The sequence below is a fragment of the Chlorocebus sabaeus genome, chromosome 2, assembly GCF_047675955.1.
Source record: "Chlorocebus sabaeus isolate Y175 chromosome 2, mChlSab1.0.hap1, whole genome shotgun sequence".
In the NCBI taxonomy this organism is placed as follows: Eukaryota; Metazoa; Chordata; class Mammalia; order Primates; family Cercopithecidae; genus Chlorocebus; species Chlorocebus sabaeus.
This window is the reverse complement of record NC_132905.1, coordinates 54,100,469-54,122,784: the sequence shown is the minus strand read 5'-3', so window position 1 is coordinate 54,122,784 and position 22,316 is coordinate 54,100,469. Positions and strand designations below refer to the sequence as shown.

Sequence of the window (22,316 nt, the reverse complement as noted above, 5' to 3'; positions counted from 1 at the left end):
TTCACTGGAGAATTCTACCAAATATTTAAAGAATTAATGTTAATCCTTCCCATACTCTTCCAAAATGTCAGAGAGAAGGGAACACTTTCAAACTCATAAGAACAGCATAACCTTGATACCAAAATGAAAAGTGCTACAAGAAAAGAAAACAACAGATCAATGTTCTTAATGAATATTGATGCAAAAATCTTCAATAAAATACTAGCAAACCAAACTTGACAACACATTAAAAGGACCACACGCCATAATCATGTGGAATTTTTTATTCCTGGCATGCAAGGATGTTCCAACATGTAAAAATTGATCAATGTAATATACTACATTAACAGAACAAAGGTCAAAACCCACACAATTATCTCAATTGATACAAAAAAAGTATTTGACAAAATTCAATGCCCTTTCATGATAAAAACACTCAAAAAATCAGGAGAAGAAAAAAGTTACTTCAACATAATAAAGGCCATATATGAAAATCCCACAGCTAACATTATACTCTATGGTGATACAGTAAAATGTTTCACTCCAAGATGAATAAAACAAGGTTGTCCACTCTCACAGCTTTTATTCAGCATAATACTGAAAGTTCTAGACAGAGCAACTAGGTAAGAAAAAGAAATGGAAAGCATCCCAATTGGAAAGGAAGAAGCAAATTTAGCTCTGCTCACAGATGACATAAGCTTATAGTTAGAAAACTCTAAGGATTATACACACCCACACACAATTAGAACTAATAAATGTAGCAAAATTGCAGGATACAAGGTCAATATACAAAAATCAGTTGCATTTCTATATATCAACAATGAACAATCCAAAAAGGAAATTAAGGTAACAATTTCATTAACAATAACAGCAAAAGGAATAAAACATTTAGGACCAAAATTAACCAAAAGGCTACAGACTTGTACACAGAAAACTACAAAACATTACTAAAAGAAATTAAAGATACAAACAAATGGAAATACATCCCATGTTCATGGAGTAAAAGACTTATTAGAATTAAAATATGCATACCTCCCAAAGCAACTTAATATTATTAAAAATTCATACTACCTACAGATTCAATGTAAATCTTATCTAAATCTCCATCAAAATTCCATGATTTTTGCATAAATAGGAAAAAAAATCCATCCTGGAATATATATGGGATCTCAAAACTTGCCTTGCATAGCCAAAGCAATCTGAAAAAGAAAAATGAAGCTGGAGGCCTTATACTCTCTGACTTCAAAATGTATTACAAAGCTATAGTAATCAAAACATTATAGCACTGGTCTAAATACATGGAGATCAACAAAACAGAATAATGAGCATAGAAATAAACTCTTATGTATATGGTCAAATGAACTTTAACAAGGGTGCTAAGACTACATAACAGGGAAATGATAGTTTCTTCCACAAATATGACCCAATTTATTTTCTTTGTGACAATTGTCACTATGTAACATTATGCTATTTATTTTCTGTTTTACTACCTGTTGACCACCTCTATGTACACAATGCAGAATATAAGCTCTGTGAGGAAAGGAAACTCATCACTCTGTAACGTTCCCTGATGTACTCCAGCTTCTAGAACATTGATATTAATTTTTTTAACATAGATGAAATAAATGAAAGAGCACATCTTTCATTCTCTCATGCTCACCCTGCTTCAGACTAAAATGGCCCTTCCTATGCCTTTTATCTGGTTAGATCCTTTGGCTCTCATTGGGGCTCAAGTATTGCTTGCTCTGGGAAGCTTTCTCTACTTTTGTGAAATCTCTCTTTTGAAAACACACATCTCCTTTGTAGCACTTATCATAGTTGCTGTTTTCCTGTTTATGTGATTGTATTTGACTCGTATCTGTTTCCCCAATGACAGAGACTTTTCATTTGTGTCACATCTTCCACCATCTCTATGTGCACAATAACTGCTCCATAGAGGTTTACCGACAAATCCCTCTAGTGGCTTGCTGTCACATGCCTCTGCATCCTGGTTTTCCCAGGACAGCTCTGGTGAATGCCTCTTGCCCTGGCATCATTGTAAATAAAAGCATCCCAGTTTGGACGATCGATTATATGGTCACTCCAGTTATGCAACATTGGAGGTATCACTGAAAATCCAGTAGGATTAAAAATCTAATTAAATCACTTAAACATGATTAGCTTTTAAGCAGTATTTAAACATAAATCAACATTTTGTAACTGCAGGTCACCACCTAATAGTGGACCATGACTACTGTTTTGTATGTGTGAATCTGGATACACTAGAATAGCATATAAATCATTCAAATTGAACAACAAGTGGACCAATAAACATTATTTGGGAATACTTTCTTTAAAAATACTTTCTTTAAAATGTAGCTCTGGATGTGTAGGTCATAATGCAAAGTACTTAGCTTTAGGTTGTGGGTTGAAGTGATGCTGAGGGTCCCTCCCAGATTTCACAGACGAGGCTGGTGCAGCCATCTCCTAGTTGCTTTGGGTGTTGGCTGCTAACAGTTTGAAAATACTCTCTCCTCAGGAGAATTATTCTCTAAAGAGCCCCGCCCCTGGAAAAACCTTGAAGTTTTCCTCTCTCCCCAGGGTCCAGTGATGACCAACCACTAAAAGGGTAGTAAAGACCAGGCCCTGATCTCAGGGGGATCAACTATGCAGTACACTTTAAGTTCCAGAATTTTTAGTGGGATCAGGCTGAAACCAGATTCCATATGAGCCTATGTCCTTTCCAGGCTTCCTCCCCTGCCCCATCCTGCTTCCTTCACTCCCACACAGGGTCCTCCTGAAAAGCCTCTCTCAGTACATCTCTACAAAAATCCACATTTCGAATTCTACGAACTTAACCTAAAACAGTTGTCATTTTAAAAATATGAAAAAAGGCTGAGCACAGTGGCTCATGCCCTGTAATCCCAACATTCTGGGAGGCCGAGGTGGAGGATTGCTTGAACTCGGGAGTTTGAGACTAGCCTCGGCAACATAGCAAGACCCTGTCTCTAAAAAGAAGAAAAAAAAAGTATTAAAGAAAATAACACTCCATAGTCTATATAATTTAATCAATCAATATGAATACATTGTTTTCAAATTATGCCACTTTACATTTATAGGAGTTTTGATTTTCTGCATAGTCTCTAGAAAATGTGTAAATTTTTACACGGAAATCTTGAACGAGCAAAATGCTGTATTGTTTTTTGAACCAAGACTCAGGTAAACAGGTGTGCCAGCCATCTGTCAGCATGTTAGGGATGCTCTTCCCCAAAATGTGTCAGTCTAGACGTCAGTTCAGATAAGACTCAAAAACTACAATGCATTGAGGAACATAGGATCAAAGATGAAGCCTTGTTTTTTTCTATAAGCCAAAGCAGGTAAATGTAAGTGAATGGCAAGGCTGCTTTGGAAAATGTGACTTTGGAGTTAGCCATGCTTTTTCGTTGAAGAGTCCTCCCACTTCATCCTCAGACAGGAGATGAACAGGCAGTCAATGCAGATTCCCCACTCCCAAAGTCATCAGGGCCACCTGCCAGCCAGCTCGTGCAGCCTCTACTGGGTCCCTGCTGGGTGCCTGGCTCCATCACCTCACGCTGCTCATTGTTTGACAAATGCCAAGGTTTCTGTGATGACGCATCTCTCCTGGGGTTCATGGAACAGTGTCCCGACAAGAGAAAATAAACCACAGGCTCTGAACAAGAAGAACAAATGGGAGATTTTTGTACCAGTTGAAAACAGGCTCTGGAAAACATAAACAAGGGGAACAAGCACACCTTAGCCACACCATCATGATATTTCATTTGGAAACTTATTTATTTATGGAGAACTCACCTTTGAAAGGCATTCAAACTGTGTTTTTAGTTTTTGGTGTGTGTGTGTGTGTGTGTGTGTGTGTGTGTGTGTGTGTGTTTACCAATATCACTAGGCAGGAATCACCTGGGTTTGCTGAAGGTTTTGAGAAAAAGGGAGTAGAAAGAGCAAGGGAAAAGTAAGAGGCTACCGTTGAATCAAAATTAGGATTCATAGTAACTCACAAAATAGCCACTAAGTAACCAGAGTTAATTAGCCCAATATTCTGCACAGAACAAGAGCTCCTCATTCTCTCAGTATCCCTTCCTAATTAGAAGCCAATTATCAGGATTTGCTAAATAAATTCTCATTCCTCCGAACAATGAAACATGATATCAAAAAAGAGACAGATCTTTATGGTTTGATATGAAATATGCTCCAAGATACAATGTTTAATGAAAAAATAAAATTATAAAAAGCAATATGCAAAACATTTGTGGCATAGCAACCAAGAATCACTTTAAATATGTGCATATATAAAATATCTGTATGTGCAAATGTGTGTCATATATGTATAATATAATATTCTATATGTATAGAGACACACACACATACACGTGTATTTTGAGAAATTAGAAAGCAGATGTGGGAGGAAGATCCTTTTCACTGTTTGCTGTTTTCCTGGAATTCGTATTTTCCCATATACTTCTATTACCTATTCATAAGCATTTAAAAAGACTGCAACCCACAAATCAAAACCACTAATAACATGCTAAACAATATGATTTTGGCTGTGAAAAATGGGTGATTAAATACTGCTGATCATATTTGCAAAGCCAAATTCTTACTATATGTATGTTATTTATTTGAATTCCTATAGGTGCTTTGAAAATATTTTGATGATTTTTCCTTCCCAGGATACCATAATGGGTTCTTAAACTAGAACTGATATGTTTTAGTACAGTGCTCTTAACGAGATATCTGTATTTCCTGATTCAGAATTGAACTCTTAGGCAAAATGTGTGCAGAGGGAGAGCCCAGATTTTCCCACCCCCAAAATAATTCCAAGGCTGCCTTGGAGAGAGATTGTCTTGAACAATGGGTCAAAGTCACACTTGATCCTTATAAGGAAAAGACTAAGTAACTTTGAATAAATAAGGTATTTATCTCTTTGTAAGAAAGAGGGATTCTGAGATAGATGAAGACTTTGAAGTTCAGACTGATTATTGATTAATACTGAGTTGTATTAAGGAGTGGCATTCTTAATCTTTTCAAAAATATTAGGAATAAAAACTGGAATCTCTAAAATGTTTACTTGAGCACAAAGTGTAGCACAGGCCTAGAAATTCTTAAGGATGTAGCTGCTAAGAGCTAAAAATATCTTCCAGGGGAGGCTGTGCAGAGAGAGAGTAGGGGGAGGAGGTGGAGAACCCGGAAGAGCAGCCATCTGAGCAGATTTCACACGATTAATAGGGGGTTTGTTGGCTGGTGGACTTTAAAAATAGAACCTCATTTCTGAGGGGTGGGCGCCCTGCTCCAGAGCCCTAAAAGGAGCCTGCTGAGAGGGATGATTAAAATGAAAGATTGTGCAGCTTTAAGGAAACGTTGGCCTAAAGAAATGGCACCGATTACTGATGCTCCAGCCACCTTCTAAAAGGTTTCTGCAAATTGCTTTCCTTGGATGAAATACCAAATATCTGTTCCCAAATGTTATGAAGCAAAATAAATCACATTCCATTGACACATCCAATATGTCGTATCAGAGACCCCGAATCCAAACAAAGCTACGCTGCTGCTACCTCCGAGCTATTACATTTCTTTCTCTTGCTTTTGTATTAAGGCTGCAAGATGAAAACTTGTTCCTTGCAAACAAACAACAATTATCTCTGCCTCCTCCCTGCACTGAAGGAGAAATCGAATCAGCACCTAACAAGATTTTAGAATTCAAAAGTAACTCAAAGAATTTACTCCAACCCCCAACTCTTGTAAATAAAGATGGTGAATCCCAGAAAGCATAAACCACTTACCCAAAGCCACTTTGCTAAAGAGTAACACAAGCAGAACTAGAATCCAGATCACTCAACTCTCAGCTTATCAATAAATACCCCTTTTGTTAAATAGGCATCCACTGAAGCATTCAAGGTAGTATTCCTTTCCAAGACTTTGCATAAAATAAAAGTTTCAAGAAAAAGGTGATTTTCAAGCAGTAGTGAGTGCACGAAAGTGGCATTTTTCTGACATATGCAGGCTGGAGTGCAGTGACACGATCTCAGCTCACTGCAAACTCCACCTCCCTGGTTCAAGTGACCCTTGTGCCTCAGCCTCCTGAGTAGCTGAGATTACAGGCGCCTGCCACCATGCCTGGCTAATTTTTGTATTTTTAGTAGAGACCGGGTTTCACCATGTTAGTCAGGCTGGTCTCAAACTCCTGATCTCAGGTGATCCACCTGTCTTGGCCTCCCAAAGTGCTGGGATTGCAGGCATGAGCCACTGCACCCAGCCTTTTGTTGCATTTTATAGATGAAAATACTGAGGAGTAGTGCGAGTGACCGTATTTATTCAGGTATAGAAGTTGCTGTTGGATCACCTTCACCAGCAGGTATGCCCATCTCTCAACTACTGCAAGTATTGGCTGCTAAGAACTAATGGTTGCCTCCTTCTCCAGCAAATATGCCTGTTGTGGAAATGCCTGAGAGAGTGCCAATGAATAATTGATACGGGCTACAAAAGGCCAGCCATCTTGCTTCAACTGTGTGGTTTCAGTCACACTCCAGAGCTCCCCTTGTGATCAGACTGAGGCTAGACTCCAGCTGGGACCACTTCCTTATTCAACTCGTTCCTCTGCCCTTCTCTGCCCCTGCAGGTTTGTCCTGAGACCCTGCCTTCGATAAATCAAGTGCTTCTAGGAAAGCTGACCAGAAACCTTAAGTGAGTGTGTAGGAGAGACAGTAAATGCCAGATAGCAAGTTGTGATAGTCTACATCTTTTCCATCTCATTTTCACTTTGGTCTCCATGCAAACGTGTAAAGAGACTGGGAGTTCTGCATATTTCTGCTGTGAGCAGATGCTTGTGATCTTGTTTGGTAATGTAGAATGTTTTCCAGCTTTTCTGCTTAGTCACATGCATTCTGAGTTGTCTATTCAATTTTGCCGCACCCTTTCAGTCATCTTTAAATTTTTCCTAAAAACAAATCACCAGAAAGAAGATTTCTTTTTTTTTTTTTTTTTTTTTGGTATGGTAATGAATAAACAAGCAAAGAAACAGACATGCAGGCACAATGAGAATTCTCAGTCACTGACCTGTAATGGAGCTTGGGGTGGCTCTCTTGCCCTCTGACTCGAGTTTTCCTATGTGTGGTGAGGAGTTTGATACCGAGGGCCGAGACTGTGATTGATCCAGCAGATCGAGAGCCCTCAACAGATATTTAGAGTGACACAAAGCTCCGCAGTTTGCTCAGTTGAGATTCATTGGCTATAAGAAACAAAAAATGACTCTTCCCAGCTGATCCCAGTGTGACAGTTAATTTTAGATGTCAGCTTGACTGGATTAAGGAATACCTAGAAACCTGTTAAAGAATTATCTGGAGGTGTTTCTGTGAGGGTGTTTCCAGGAGAGACTGGCACATTTATCTGAGCGGAGTAGGTAGAGAAGATCCACCCTCAGTGTGGGCAGGTACCCTCCAATCTGATGGAGGCCCCAAGAGAACGAAAACAGAGAAAAGACAAATGTGTCCATCTATCTGCTGGAGCTGGGTTGCACTCTTCCTCTCCTGTCCTTACACAATTCCAGGCTGCCTAGCCTTTGGACTCCAAGATTTACATCAGTCCCCCAGCACGTTATCAGGCCTTTGGCCTCAGACTGAGTTATACCATCAGCTTTCCTGGTTCTGAGGTCTTTGGACTTGGACTGAGCCATGCCACTGGCATCCCAGGGTCTCCAACTTGCTGATGGCCTGCTGTGGGACTTCTCAGCCACCCTAATGCCATGAGCCAATTCCCTAATAAATTCTCTCTCATACTTATATTTCTATGTCTGCATCAGTGTATTCTCTTGGTTCTGTCCGGAGAATCCAGATTAATATACCCAGCAAAAATGGTATTTATTGATAAGGTATGGGAAGCTCAAAGGATTGGAACAACAGATATGGAGAGAGTACAGAGCAGACATTGCTGTGCAGTGTTGTTTGAGGGCTGCTACAGAATGTTCTTCCATTTGCTCTTTGGATTCAAAGTTCAGGTAGAGAGTCCAGCTAGCCAAGTTGAGGTCACAGCCTCACTGCTTGACTGTATTGGATCAATGAGAGTAGAGATCTAGGGAACTGGCTGTCTAACTGTGGCTGCACATTAAAATCACTTGTTAGGGGCTCTAAAAAAAACCTGATATTTAGGCCACACCACAGGTTAATTAAATCAGACTATCTGGAGGTAGAACCAAAGCGTTTGGTATTTTTTAAACCCCCAAAGTGATTTAATGATTAGCCAAATTTGTAAAATACTGATGTAGAGAAAAAGCCTTCAGAGAGTACTTGAAGTCTTTTGTAGGAGGACAGGACACAATGCTTAACATCATGGCGTGACTATAACAAACTGGACAAAAAGATAATTTTCCAAAAGAAAATTGGGTTACATTTAAGAAGCAGGAGGATGAATACTAAATCACAAATCAATGAATCAGTTAAAAACAGACAAAGATCCATTGCACAGGCAATCTAGTTGAACGTTGTTCTAACACTTAGAGTAAGGTCTAGCACATAAGAGATGCTCAATAAATATTTACTGAATAAATAAGTAAATGAATAACGAGAGAGTCTTGAAATGTCATGTATCATGTAACTCCACCATGAGACTTACCTATTTTTCTTGTTTAATCCAAGAAACCCTCTATAACAGATTAAAAGGAGCAAACTTTGTTCAAAAAGAGGATAAAACAAAGAGATTGGGGAAATAACCAATGCATTTATGAAAAATTGTTATAAAATTTCTGGAGGCTTATTAAGTTTTGCACTGCTCTACTAGACCCTAATGTTTTGCCTAACATTACTGTTAATAATCAGATTCTGCTGATCTCAATTTGCTATACTATACTCTTTTTTGTTTACATTTCTAATACTATCATCTGCCTTGACTAGTCAAATAAAGGCCATCTGGTTCATCTTTCTAACACCTTGCTACTGAAAGTGTAGTTGGTGGGCCCATAGGGCCTCCCTGAAAGTGCTAGAAATGGAGAATTGAAGGCCCTATCTTAGACCTACTGAAGGAGCATTTGTATTTTAATAAGATCCACAAGGGAACCATATGCACATTGAAATTTGAAAAGAACTGGCTAGCACAAATGGCTCCTATGCCTAAAATGGCTGGTTGTACCTGTCATTCAAACCCACTGGGAAGAAGTACAGGAACATGGCATTCTGAGCATGGTGCCCTTGATTGCTGCTACCAACTCTAATCAATCTGCCTCTCCTAAGACAAATAGCAAATGAATGCAGTGAGGCTCTGGCTTCTGCTGGGGTTCTGGGCATAGAGAATTGTGTGGATCTCTTGACCTCATAATATGAACAAGTAAAATGATAAACAGCATCATAGCTTAGTTAAGAACCTAAAAACAGAAAATTCTGGGGAAAGACTGAGCATACAAAGATCTGGGGTCCCTTAAGGGAGTACTGATGTAAATTCAGTATGAACGTGCCAAATTCCCAAAACGCCAAGTGGGAGATGAACAGGTAAGCTGAGTATTTCCTTCCTTAGGGGAGAGAGACTACGGGGAGATAAGAGAGGCAGCAGGTGCCAGCCTGCCTGATTCTACACTGCAGCTCAGGGGGATAGAGGCGCCTGTGCTTTCCATGACTGTAGGATCCCTGCTAGGATACTCTAGCCACCACGCTAGAATTCCAAGGAGCCATCAAAGGAAAATAACAAGCAAACTACGGGAATCCATTAGCCAGAGAGAAGATCAAGTGGAACTGTCAGGACTTACACTCAGCAAAATGGAATTATTAGAGCAGAAAAAAAAAAAAAAAAAAAAAAAACAACCTGAATTAGAAAATAAATTAAAGGTACTTTAAAGGAGATTTGAGTATATCTTATGCAGTAGATTCATTCAAAGAGAAAATGGAGCTGCTAAGATTCACATCAGCAGACTTGGAAGGTCAATCTGAGAACTTCTCAAGCAGACGGCATCTACCAAGAGACAGATGTCATGAGAGATCCACAGAATGGAATCAGTGGCCTAAAATGTGAGTAATAGTAGTTGCAGAAGAACAAAGAGGAACGCATAGAGAAAAACCAACAATAAATGCTAGAAGAATAATTCCCAGAGATAATGAAAACCTGAAGTAGCACATTTTAAATGTTCACTAAGATTCAAGTTGGATTTAAAAAAAAGACACAACCATATGTACATCATGAAAAAATTCCTGATTTCTAAAGAAAAAGAACATTGAAAGTCAGAAAAAGGGAATTCACTGTAAAATAATACCACCAACAGTGGAAGGAAATGGACAATGGAACAGCATCAACTTATATCCAGCCAACATATCATTTATCTGTCAGGGTAAACAAAAGCTACTTGAGGAGAGAAAATAATTTGGAAAGAATAAAACTGAAATACGCCAACTGAGAAAAGTGCTAAAAAGACTCTATCCCAAAGACAAGTGAAAAAATTCAGAAACCCGAAAAGATGAGCGAGCAATGATTATGTATACACAAGCTGCACATACATATGTGTGTATATATTTGTGTGAAATATTTATACAAGCTCATATATATTCAGCTATATAGGTAAACATGAACAATGTTCATAATTTAATAAGAATAGGTTATATTGCAATGGGTACTATCAGAAATTAATGATAATAATTAAGAAAATAAAGAAATAAAATTAAGAAAACATTAATTTTTTAGAAAGTTAATAAATACTAGATCTCATCTGTCAAGCCTAGGAGAAATGGTTACCAGGGAAATAGCAAAAACATTTCAGCATCTCTTTAGAGGAATTACAAAAGGAAGGAAGAAGAGTGGAAGTATCTTTTTAAAATTTCATTTTATTGGAATGAAGCAAAGTAGAAAGAAAACTGCTGATTTTTTTTCTGAGGAGGAGGGAGAAATCTCCTTTTTAAAGGATAGTAGATACTGGTATCTGATCATTTAGATCAAGAAAATAAAAATTAACCATCAATAACAAGGGAGAAAAAAGTAGGCTTTCCCAAGCTGGCAAAGAGAGAAAAAGAATAAACTGCTCAAGTAAAACACAGAAAAAGAAGAAACAGCTATATGTCCAAAGGTAAATCTAAAATAAGATAAAAGTCATATAACAAGTGTATCAGTAACCATATAAAAGGTAAAAGAATAAGATTTCATCATTAAAAGATAAAGGCAACCCATTTCTTTGTAAAACAAAACACAGTTGGATGTTATATATAAGAAATACTGAAATTAAATTTAAAATAACATAAATATAAATGGAATGAGCAAAAAGATACCAGAAAAATGGCCACAAAAGGGCAACAAAAGTGACAATATCAGCAAAGTACAATTTAAGAGTGGTAGAACCAGACAGGCACCAAAGGGACATGATACAGTGAAAAACAGCACAATTGGAGATGATGCAGCCGTCATAACTGATGTGAGTCAATCACTGTAGCAGCTCAAAGCTTAAAGCAATTTTATTTGAAATGCAAGGAGAACTTGCTAAAAATATAATTATGATGAAAACATCAACATCCTTCTCTCAGAACTGAAAGATCTAGTGAAAAAATAGAAAACAGAGAAAATAAAAAATACAATTAATAAACAACTTGGTATGAATTACATCTTATCCTTTGAAAGTACTTTTAAAAATACTCCTAGAATAATTTTAAAAGTTGTTCATATATGTGGTCACTGGGGAAAAAGAAAAACAGAGAAGTGTGTAAGTGAACAGCTTTTATAAACTACGTTCTTTCATAATAAGCTAATAAAACTAGAGATAAATGATTGATAACAAAAAATCTTAATGATGTGACAACAATGAAGGAGCATACTTCTAAATATTCTTCGATCAAAAAGGAAATTAAAAGGGAAATTAAAACCTGTACAGAGGTCAATGAAAGGGAATACGTCATCCATAATAAAACCTGCAGAACAAATTAAAAGCTATCTTTAGAGGAAAATTTATAGCCTTAATTGTCTTCATTATTGAAAGAGATAACTGGTTTAAAAAGTAATTTTTCATCTCAAAACTGAAAGATGAACAGCAAAATTAAACAACAGTTAAGGAAATTTTAAAATATTTTAAAATGGGGGAAAAGAAGAGACAAATGATTTCAAAAGCTTGTCCTTTGAAACGTTAATAAAATAGATGAACTATCTCATGATTCTGACAAAGAAAATTTCAAACAAAAGCAAAAGCAGATGGAACAAGGAATAAGAAAGACACAGCCACAAACACAAGAGATTACAATTGTGGTGAGAAAATACTATGTCTAACTCTATGGCAACAGATAAAAATGAATCTTTTTTAAGCAAAATATCTCTAGCTCACTGACTTTCACAATTTTTACCCTTCTTTCACCATTTTACTCTCCTTTTTATATATCTCATTTTAACCAAGCACCTTCTCTTCTATGCCCAGCTCCCCTACCTTTAATTGGCACATTTTTCTTCAGTCGAGAGCCATTTAATTTGACTGGCCTACTGTGTGTCTGAGAGGAGAGCTCAGTATGCGCTCATTCTCTGCTCTTATTTTCATACTTTTCTTCCAAGTTCCTGGAGCATCTCTTGTATGCACCCCATTGAGGCCATGCGTGGCAGCTCTCGTCTCCTTAAATATTTCAGAGCACTTTCACATTCATTGTAGTATAATCTCACAGGGTTCTTTTTTCTATTTTTTAAGTAGCAATTTTTAAGATTTTAGACTGAAAAGTAAATGTTATACTCCAGGTAATAGTTTTATATGAAAAGTAAAATGAATTATTTTGACAAGCTAAGCGAGAGGAAGTTTTTCACTAGTTTTTAATTATCAAAGACATTCACACACACACACACACCAGAGAGAGAGAGAGAGAGAGAGAGAGAGAGATTCAGGATACAGCTAATTATATTATCTCACCAGGAAGATAGGTCAGCCATGATTTTCAGCCTCGAGAGACTTAGGATCTAGTAAAAGTGCTTAGAACTTAGTGAGACTTTAGAAGTTGCATAACAGTTTATATAACTGGTAGGGACCTAACTGATAGGAGGAGGAATGTACCTCTGAGATTCCTGTTTTCCTCAAACTTAGACATTCTCTTATGTGGATCCCATACTTTTCAGGTCACTCTAAAAATAGTCTCAACTTCCAGGGAGAAAAAATATGTAATATAATCAATACCAAATGTTCACTCTCTGCTTAGTGTTTACTGTGTAACAGACCACTCTCAAATTAATAGTTTAAAATAATGACAAATTATTCAGCTCACAATCTGTGGAGCAGCAATTTAGGCTGGGTTTGGCTGGGTTGGGAGTTCTACGGTTCTCACTGAGCATTTGCAGGTCAGTTCTTGCTTGTACAGGAGTTTGACTGGGGCAACTGGGTTGATCAAGATAATAAAAATTAACCATCAATGACAAGGGAGAATGGAGTAGGCTTTCCCAAGCTAGCAAAGAGAGAAAAAGAATAAACAGCAAAAGTAAAACAAAGAAAAAGAAGAAACAACTAGATGTCCAACAGTACATCTGGTTTATGTGATCTCAAATCATGCAGCAGGTTAGCTCATTCTTTTTAATGTGGTAATGGGCAGGGTTTGTGGAAGAATCAAAGTGTGTGAAGCATCTTAAGGCACAGACTTGAAACTGGTGCAGCGCCATCACTACTAAATTCTATTGGCTAAAGGAAGTCTCAAGGCCTTTCCAGTTGCAAGGGGTGAGGAAAGAGACTCTCTCTCAACCGGAGAAGCTGCAGAGAGACGTTGCAAGGGTACAGATACACAGCAGAGAAGGATTATGACCTTTTTGCAGCTCCAGTAACCTACATCTCATTTCCGTCCTGTGGATGCATGCCTGGCCCACAGGAAACGTTCTCTGTGCCTATTGTCAGTTCCATTCAATCGCACACCCTGTTGCTTCTCCAGGTAGGAGTCAGGCATCAGTCCCTGTGCCTCCCACCTTTAAATTCCATAGGCATATGTCAGGTTTTCCCAGTGGAGCTCCAGAACCAACCCTTCTCCTTTACTTCCCCACTACCTTTCTTCTGTGGTGGGGGAAATTCATGCTTTCCAACAATTTTCTCAACTATCAGCCCTCCTCAGCCTCTCTTGATCACCTTGTCTCCATTTACGGATGATGTGGTAAGGGCTGAAAAACCAGTTTCATGGGCTTCTTAGTTTCGGTTCCCGTAGAAGCAAGAGGGGATGTGAGTGAAAGATTAGTTAATGAGATAATCTCAAGAAACACAGATTGGAGAGAGGGAAAGAGAGACAGGGAAAAGAAGAAAGCCAGTGCAAGGTGTTTTTCAATACGGTTATCACTGTGGGCAAAAACTCTGGGAGTCAGTGTACAGTACAGATTTTAAACTTGTCCCAGCAGGGAGTGAGAGGGCTGGAGCGTTTACACACCCATCTATGTATAAATACACCATTTTCTACAATCTATCCAGCATAAACTGAGCGCTGCTCTGGGCGAGGAGTGTTCATTCCCTGGCGCTTCCAGCCTGCTATGAAGATGTGTAGGCAGAGCAGGCACCAACAGCCAGAAAAAAAAAAAAAAAAAACATCCAGCAAGAAAGAGAGGTTCTGGCAGTTGGGAAGTCAGACCCATTTGCACTGAAGTGATAAGAGTGAGATGTGGTGATAGCTCCCTGGCTGTCATCCTTATCCTCTGTCAATGTGTAGCAACACCGTCTAACTCCAAGCAACAGGGAACATGGAAGTTAGTATTCTAACATAAATGCAATACTCTCAAAATGTCGTTCTCTTAGTCTCATCCTCTCCCAAAAGCATCTTGTATCCTTCTAGCTGGTCCCTAATTTTACCAGTCATCCGTATTTGCATTCCTGTTGTTCAGATAGCCTTTAATCCTGGTACTCAGATTCATTGCTCTCACTTTTTCTTTACCTGTATTCTCTATTACCATAGATTATCCTTGGAAATATCTTCTCTGATATATATCTTTGCATCTACTACATGGTCTGGCCCACAGTAAAGGCTCAACAAGTATTTCTGGAATAAATGAATTAATAAGCGAGATTCATTATTCTTTGCAATCAGGCATCTAGCGTATTTTCCATGACAATACCAAACACAAAATTTGGCTGTGTATTATCTCTTCTAGGTTCCCTTGAGAGGTGCAGGTTCTCATTACCTGAAAGTGTGGATTAGTTTGAACCAGTGGTTTATCATGGAAGAAATTCAACCTGACAACTCCCATTTGTCATAGTCACTGTATTTCCTGCAACTTTTAAAACTTTACTGAAGGTTTATGCCTATCACTTTCTATTTGGTAAGCATAGATTTCCAGGAGTTTTATGCATTATCTAAGACTAAGAAACTGCATTTCTGTCTCCCGCCACCTTGCCCCCCTCTTTCTCTCTGCCTCTCTCCCTTCTGTCTCTCAGCACACATACAATCATAGCAATTGAATTATGCTTTTTCATGTTGTTCTCTCTGCCAAGAATTTTATTTTACTCTCATCATTGTCTATACACCTCAATTGTTTTAGTAAACTATCTATTGAGGTAAAACACACAAATAGAAAAGTACACAAATCATGAAAACACAACTCGGCGAATTTTCACAAGTGAACACGTGTGCTCAATCAGTGCTCCTTTCCCAGTCTTGGGGAATCCAGCAGTGCACTCCAGGGCTCTTTCTGTTGAGGGCCCCTCACTCTTCTGGGAAGACCTGTGACAACCCCACTAAGGCTCTCTCTCCCATATAGTTTATGTCCAGGGTATGGAAATCCCCAGGGGACCCCCTTCCCTGGGGAAGGTCGATCTCTGGCCTCTGCTCTGCTTCGTCTTCCTATCATGGCATTTGTTTTCCCATTGTGAGTGCTATTAGCTGACCTTGTTGCTATCAACTATTGTTAGATCTCTGTCGATAAATGTATGTTACTTCCCTCGCTCTCTGAAGTTTGTAGACTGGAATTTGCTTGAAGGGATTCTGTTACACGAAGTAACTTCCCCATGAGCAGCCTTCACCTGTTCTTTGCATAGGACACTCTTACCTTTTCGGAAGGAAGTGCCACGATGTCTAACTCACGCTGTATTCCCTGTGCCTCAGATAGCGCTTGGTTCAGTGTCTATGTGCAAATAGTTGCTCAATTAACGTGGGATGAATATTTGCCTGGTTTGAAGGTTAGAGATTTTTGGTTTCTTCCTAATCTTTGAATGAGGGCAACTCTCTTAGCCAGACAGGTTTATGGAGAGTGTGCAGTGGCTTATTAGGTGAATACATAGCAAATTGGGCCAGCCAGTTGTATGAAAATGATGGTATTGTTTTGTAAGAGTGTTCTGCTAATTCTCTACAGTCCAGCCCAAAGAATCACCTATGAGCTTTAAATGTCTCCCCACAATGCATACATACATAGCTCCCCACAAACATCCAGTGAGTCTCATTCTATACAGTGGACCCTGATGAACAGCTGCCAAGCTGGGGGCCACTTCCTCTTGTGAATCCATACTGCCTGGGCTCCAAGCCAGTTCTCTAGAGCAGGGATGCAGGTCGTGAAAAGGAACAACCATAAAGATCAAGTCTTCAAACTATCTTTCCTTTAGCCCTCTGCCCCATGGGGACAGATAGGCCAAGTAGCCTATTTCAGGGATCTGTTCTCCTGTGACTACCACCACATTCCATTTCTCTATTATTTCAATAGGATCTTCTACTATGTTTTCAGAGAACACTATATCCTGCTGAAAATTTAAATGTTTCTGTAATTATTTTTGGCATCTTCCTCTGAATTAGTCTAAATTTATTTATCTTGAGCTAATATTCTCTATTGTCTTTAGTCACAGGCTTCAGCAATCACCAGTGTATCTAGTTGCAGGTCTCTTAATTTATACTCTGTTCTCCCATCCTCAGCAGACATCAGAGAGAAATGTCAGTAGATTTCAGGAGACAAAATGGAAATAAGTCATTGCTCCACCACCTTTTCCTGGGAGTCTTATTCTGTATTTTAAAACACCTTTTTAAATTACTAAGATGCTCTGACACAAATGTTCACACATTGCAACTAAATGCTACTTCCTTTGAAGCAGAAAGAAATAAAATAGGAAGAATAAACCACCAAATAAATAAATTTCATAAGCTGACCATTCTCAAAGGAGACTTTGGGGGGTGACGTTCTGTTATCCTCAGGCAAGCCAGTGGGACAATACCTAAATGAGTGCCTCAGAAGTGGTTGAGCAGTGAGCTTGTGAACTTTGAAACTCTTTTAGGCAACGTCTTGGCTTTGATTGCTACTCTGTCCATATTTATATCTTCTTGGGTTATGATTCTTTGTTCACTAACAGCAAATCAGAGACTGGAGAAAGAAGAAACTCAGTCAGCAACTAATCACACATTCTTTCTAAAGTCTAGAAAAGCTGCCAGAAAACCATTCTGGTGGATTTTGGAAGTGCTACTTCTCATGTCCCTTCCTGAGCCAACTTGTCATAGATGTTTCTGTGTCCTATGAAAAATTACTTGTCTGATGAAGGCCGAACGTATAAACAGGCCCAATATGGCATGCACGTATACCAACCCCCAACCATAGGATTGGTGAATGGCCATGGCACCATGTGGGCACATTCCCCCTGTTTTCCCTCTGCCCCCACTCCCACATTATAGCCAGATGCTCACTACTGCCTCCTGTGCACTAGGATCTTTTTAACCAAACATTTCAAGTATATGGGCTATTTCTCAAACTGGGTTCCACAGGGTTCCTGAGGTCCCAGGAAGGTGTCTCATGGGAAGTGAGAGTCATTCAAGGGGAACTCTGAGCATGTGAGTCTCCAGGTGCTTCATCATCAGTTCAGACAGAACTCTGTTTACCTGTCTTACTCGTGGGATTCCTCACAAAATTCTGATGCAAAAAAAGTTCTCCTGATAAGTCAAAAAACTCCTGCTACCCATAGGATACTGACCCATCAGTCTTCTACACTCCAAAACTCTCTATATTTTTATCAAGTACTCTGTCATTAATACTGCATCAGATATTTAAATTGTGTAATTTTACTTCATTTTCCTTCTACCTCTTCTGTCAATGTCCTAGTAAAATCAATGATCTCTCCTCCTCCTTTGGGTGGCACCCTGGCACGTCCTAGGGCCTTTTTTTTCAGGCATATAATTGGATGAATGGGGACTGGAAATGGGTGGGTATGTTGGCCAGCCATAGTCATGAGGGCTGGGTGGGACTCCCACTCACTGAGCACGCTGGCAGCAGCTGGCCAGAGTCATAATTAAAATCAGCTTTGCTCCAGCTTTAGCATAAGGCTCAAAAGTGACAGTCAACAGTCCATGAGTCTGAAATATTCAGGCTAATGGGAAAGATATCTTAGACCCAAGTCTCTCAAAACCCATCACAGAGACAACAATCTAAACATCTAAATGTCCAACCGCCTATTCTCCTGCTTTAATTTACTCTGCAGAATATGTAGCATGCAAGCAGTGTTGCTCAGTTGGCCCCACTCCCACCAGGTAACATCCACTGGCTTGGAATCCCCACCAGTCAGTGTCAGCAGGCTGGATACTGCCTAAGATGACTGAGTTCCCTCGGGGAGGGGCAGCTACCATCACTGCAGCCCCAGTCAATCATTTGCTCCTGCCAGTGCCAGGGAACTGGATGGTTTGGATCAGGAGGAATTACCCACAGTGCAGCGCAGTGGCTGTGGCAGATCATGGCCAGACAGCTTCTTTAAGTGGCACCCAAATCCACCCCTCATCATTGGGTGAGCCTGCCCTGCAGGAATTCCAGCAACTCCAGCCAGGAGTATACAGATAGAACTCTTTATCTCCCTGGGATGGAGCCCCTGTGAGGAGAGGCAGCTGAGGTCTCCACAGTTCAGCCAACTTAGTCTCTCCTGCCTGCTGACTCTGGAGAGTTCGAACAGTCTGGATAAGGGAGGTTCCCCCCAATGTAGTGCACCCACTCTGCTAAGGGGCAGCCCAGACTGCTTCTTTAAGTGGGTCCTTGATCCTGTTCCTCCTGACTGGGTGAGACCTTCCAACAGGGGTTGCCACTTACCTCATACAGGAGTGTTCTGGCCGGTATTAGGTCAGTGTGCCTCTGGGACAGAGCTCCCAGAGGAAGAAGCAGGCTGCCATCTTTGCTGTTCTGTAGCCTCCACTGGTGATACCTCCATGTTAAGAAGGGACTCAGGCAAATAGGGTCTGGAGTTGACTCCCAGCAAACTTCAGCGGTGCTACAGAAGAGAGGCCTGACTGCTAAAAGAAAAACAATGAAATAGAAAGCAACAACACCAACATCAACAAAATGACCCACAAAAATATCCCATCCAAAGGTAAGCAGCCTCAAAGTTTGAAGGTATATAAACCCACAAAAATAAGAAAGAATCAATGCAAAAATGCTGAGAACTCAAAAAGCCATAGTTCCTCTTCTCCTCCAAAGGATTGAAACATCTCTCCAGCACGGGAACAGAACTGGGCTGAGGCTGAGATGGACGATTTCATACAAGTATGCTTTAGAAGGTGGGTAATAATGAACTTCGCTGAGCTAAAGGAACATGCCCTAACCCAGTGTAAAGAAGCTAAGAACCATGATAAGACATTACAGATACTAATAACAAGAATAACCAGTTTAGAGAGGAACATAAATTACCTGATGGAGCTGAAAAATACAACTTGAGAACTTCACAATGCAATCACAAATGTCAATAGCTGAATAGACCAAGTGGAGAAAAGAATCTAAGAGCTTAAAGACTATCTTGCTGAAATAAGACAGGCAGACAAGGCTAGAGAAAAAAGAATGCAAAGGATCAAACAAAACCTCCGAGAAATGTGGGATTATGTAAAAGACTGAACCTATGACTGAGTGGGGTACTTGAAAGAGATGGGTAGAATGGGACCAAGTTGGAAAACATACTACAGGATATCATGCAGGATAATTTCCCCAACATAGCAAGACAGGCCAACATTCAAATTCAGGAAATCCAGAGAACCCCAGTAAGATACTCCATGAGAAGTTCAACCTCAAAACACATAATCATCAGATTCTCCAAAGTCAAAATGAAAGAAAAAAAAATTAAGGGCAGCCAGAGAGAAAGACCAGGTCACCTACAAAGGGAAGCCCATCAGACTAACAGTGAACCTCTCAGCAGAAACCTTACAAGCCATAAAATATTGGGTGCCAATACTCAACATTCTTATAGAAAGAATTTCCAACCCAGAATTTCACTTCTGGACAAATTAAGCTTCGTATGTGAAAGAGAAATAAAATTCTTTTCAGACAAGCAAATCCTGAGGGAATTTGTCACCGCCAGGCCTGCCTTGCAAGAGCTCCTGAAGGAAACATTAAATATGCAAAAGGAAAACTATTACCAGCCATTGCAAATGCACACTGACGTTCACAGACAGATGACACTATGAAGCAACTACATAAACAAGTCTGCAAAATAACCAGCTAGAATCATGATGACAGGATCAAATTCACACATAACAATATTAACCTTAAATGTATATGGGCTAAATGCCCGAATTAAAAGACACAGAATGGCAGGCTGGATACAGTCAAGCCTCTTTTGGTGTGCTTTATTCAAGAGACCCATCTCACATGCAAAGACACACATAGGCTCAAAATAAAGAGATGGAGGAAATCTTACCAAACAAATGGAAAACAGAAAAAAGCAGGGGTTGCAATCCTAGTTTATGACAAAACAGACTTTAAACCAACAAAGATCACAAAAGACAAAGAAGAGCATTACATCACAGTAAAGGGTTCAATTCAACAAGACGAGCTAACTATCCTAAATATATATGCACCCAACATAGGAGCACCAGGACTTATAAAACAAATTCTTAGAGACCTACAAAGAGACTTAGACTCCCACACAATGATAGTGGGAAGCTTTAACACCCCACTGTCAATATTAGGCAGATCATCAAGACAGAAAATTAACAAGGATATTCAGGACCTTAACTCAACTCTGGATCAAGTAGACCTGATAAGATATTTACAGAAATGTCTCCCCCAAAACAAGAGAATATACATTCTTCTTGGTGCCACATGACACTTCCTCTAAAATTGTTCACATAATTGGAAATAAAACACTCCTGAGCAAATAACAGTCTCTCAGACCTCAGTGCAATCAAATTAGAATTCAAGATTGAGAAACTCACTCAAGGCCGGGTGTAGTGGCTCACACCTGTGATCCCAGCACTTTGGGAGGCCGAGGCGGGCGGATCATGAAGTCAGGAGATCAAGATCATGGTGAAACCCCATCTCTACTAAAAATTTAAAAAATTTAGCCGGCTGTGGTGGTGGGTGCCTGTAGTCCCAGCTACTCAGGAGGCTGAGGGAGGAGAATGGCATGAACCCGGGAGGTGGAGCTTGCAGTGAGCTGAGATGATGCCACTGCACTCCAGTCTGGGTGACAGAGCAAGACTCTGTCTCAAAAAAAAAAAAAAAAGAAACTCACTCAAAACCACACAACCACATGCACACTGAACAACCTGCTTCTGAATGACTCCTGGGTAAATAATGAAATTAAGGCAGAAATCAAGAAGTTCTTTGAAACTAATGAGAACAAAGAGACAACAAACAGCATCTCTGGGAGGCAGCTAAAGCAGTGTTAACAGGGAAATTTATAGCACAAAATGCCTACATCATAAAGCTAGAAAGATCTCAAATCAACATCTGAACATCGTAACTAAAAGAACTGGAGAAATAAGAGCAAACAGACTCCAAAGCTAGCAAAAGACAAGAAATAACTGAGATCAGAGTAGAACTGGAGACAGAGACACGAAAAAACCTTCAAAAATCAATGAATACAGGAGCTGGGTTTTTTTGAAAAAATTAATAAAGTAGACCACTAGCTAAACCAATACAGTGCAAAAAAGAGAAGAATAAATAGACACACTTAGAAATGATAAGGTGATATCACCACTGACCCCACAGAAATGCAAACAACCACCAGAGAATACTATAAACACCTCTATGCAAATAAACTAGAAAAATCTAGAAGAAATGGATAAATTCCTGGATGCATACACCCTCCCAAGATTGAACCATTAAGAAGTTGAATCCCTGAATAGACTAAGAGCAAGTTCTGAAATTGAGGCAGTAATAAATAGCCTACCAACCAAAAAAAAAAAAAAAAAAGAAAAAGAAAGAAAGAAAGAAAAAAAACAGGACCGGATGGATTTATAGCTGAATTCTACCAGAAGTACAAAGAGGAGCTGTTACTATTTCTTCTGAAACTATTCCAACAACTGGAAAGGAGGGACTCCTCTCTAAATCATTCTATGAGGCCAGCATCATCCTCATACGAAAACCAGGCAGAGATACAACAACAAAAAAAGAAAACTTCAGTCCAATATCCCTGATAAACATCAATGCAAAAATCCTCAATAAAACACTGGCAAACCAAATCCAGCAGCACATCAAAAAGCTTTTCCAGCATG

At 39.4% G+C, this 22,316-nt stretch overlaps 1 long non-coding RNA gene across 1 annotated transcript; it reads right to left on the bottom strand.

Annotated features, from left to right (window-relative positions):
• Nucleotides 1-3,009: 3,009 nt before the first annotated feature.
• On the bottom strand, nucleotides 3,010-21,970 carry LOC103214310 (uncharacterized). Its single transcript, XR_012091355.1, has 4 exons — nucleotides 19,516-21,970; nucleotides 18,922-19,121; nucleotides 7,048-7,219; nucleotides 3,010-3,699 (listed from the first exon to the last, which is right to left on the bottom strand). It is a non-coding gene; the product is annotated as an uncharacterized lncRNA (long non-coding RNA).
• Between the last annotated feature and the right edge of the window lie 346 nt (nucleotides 21,971-22,316).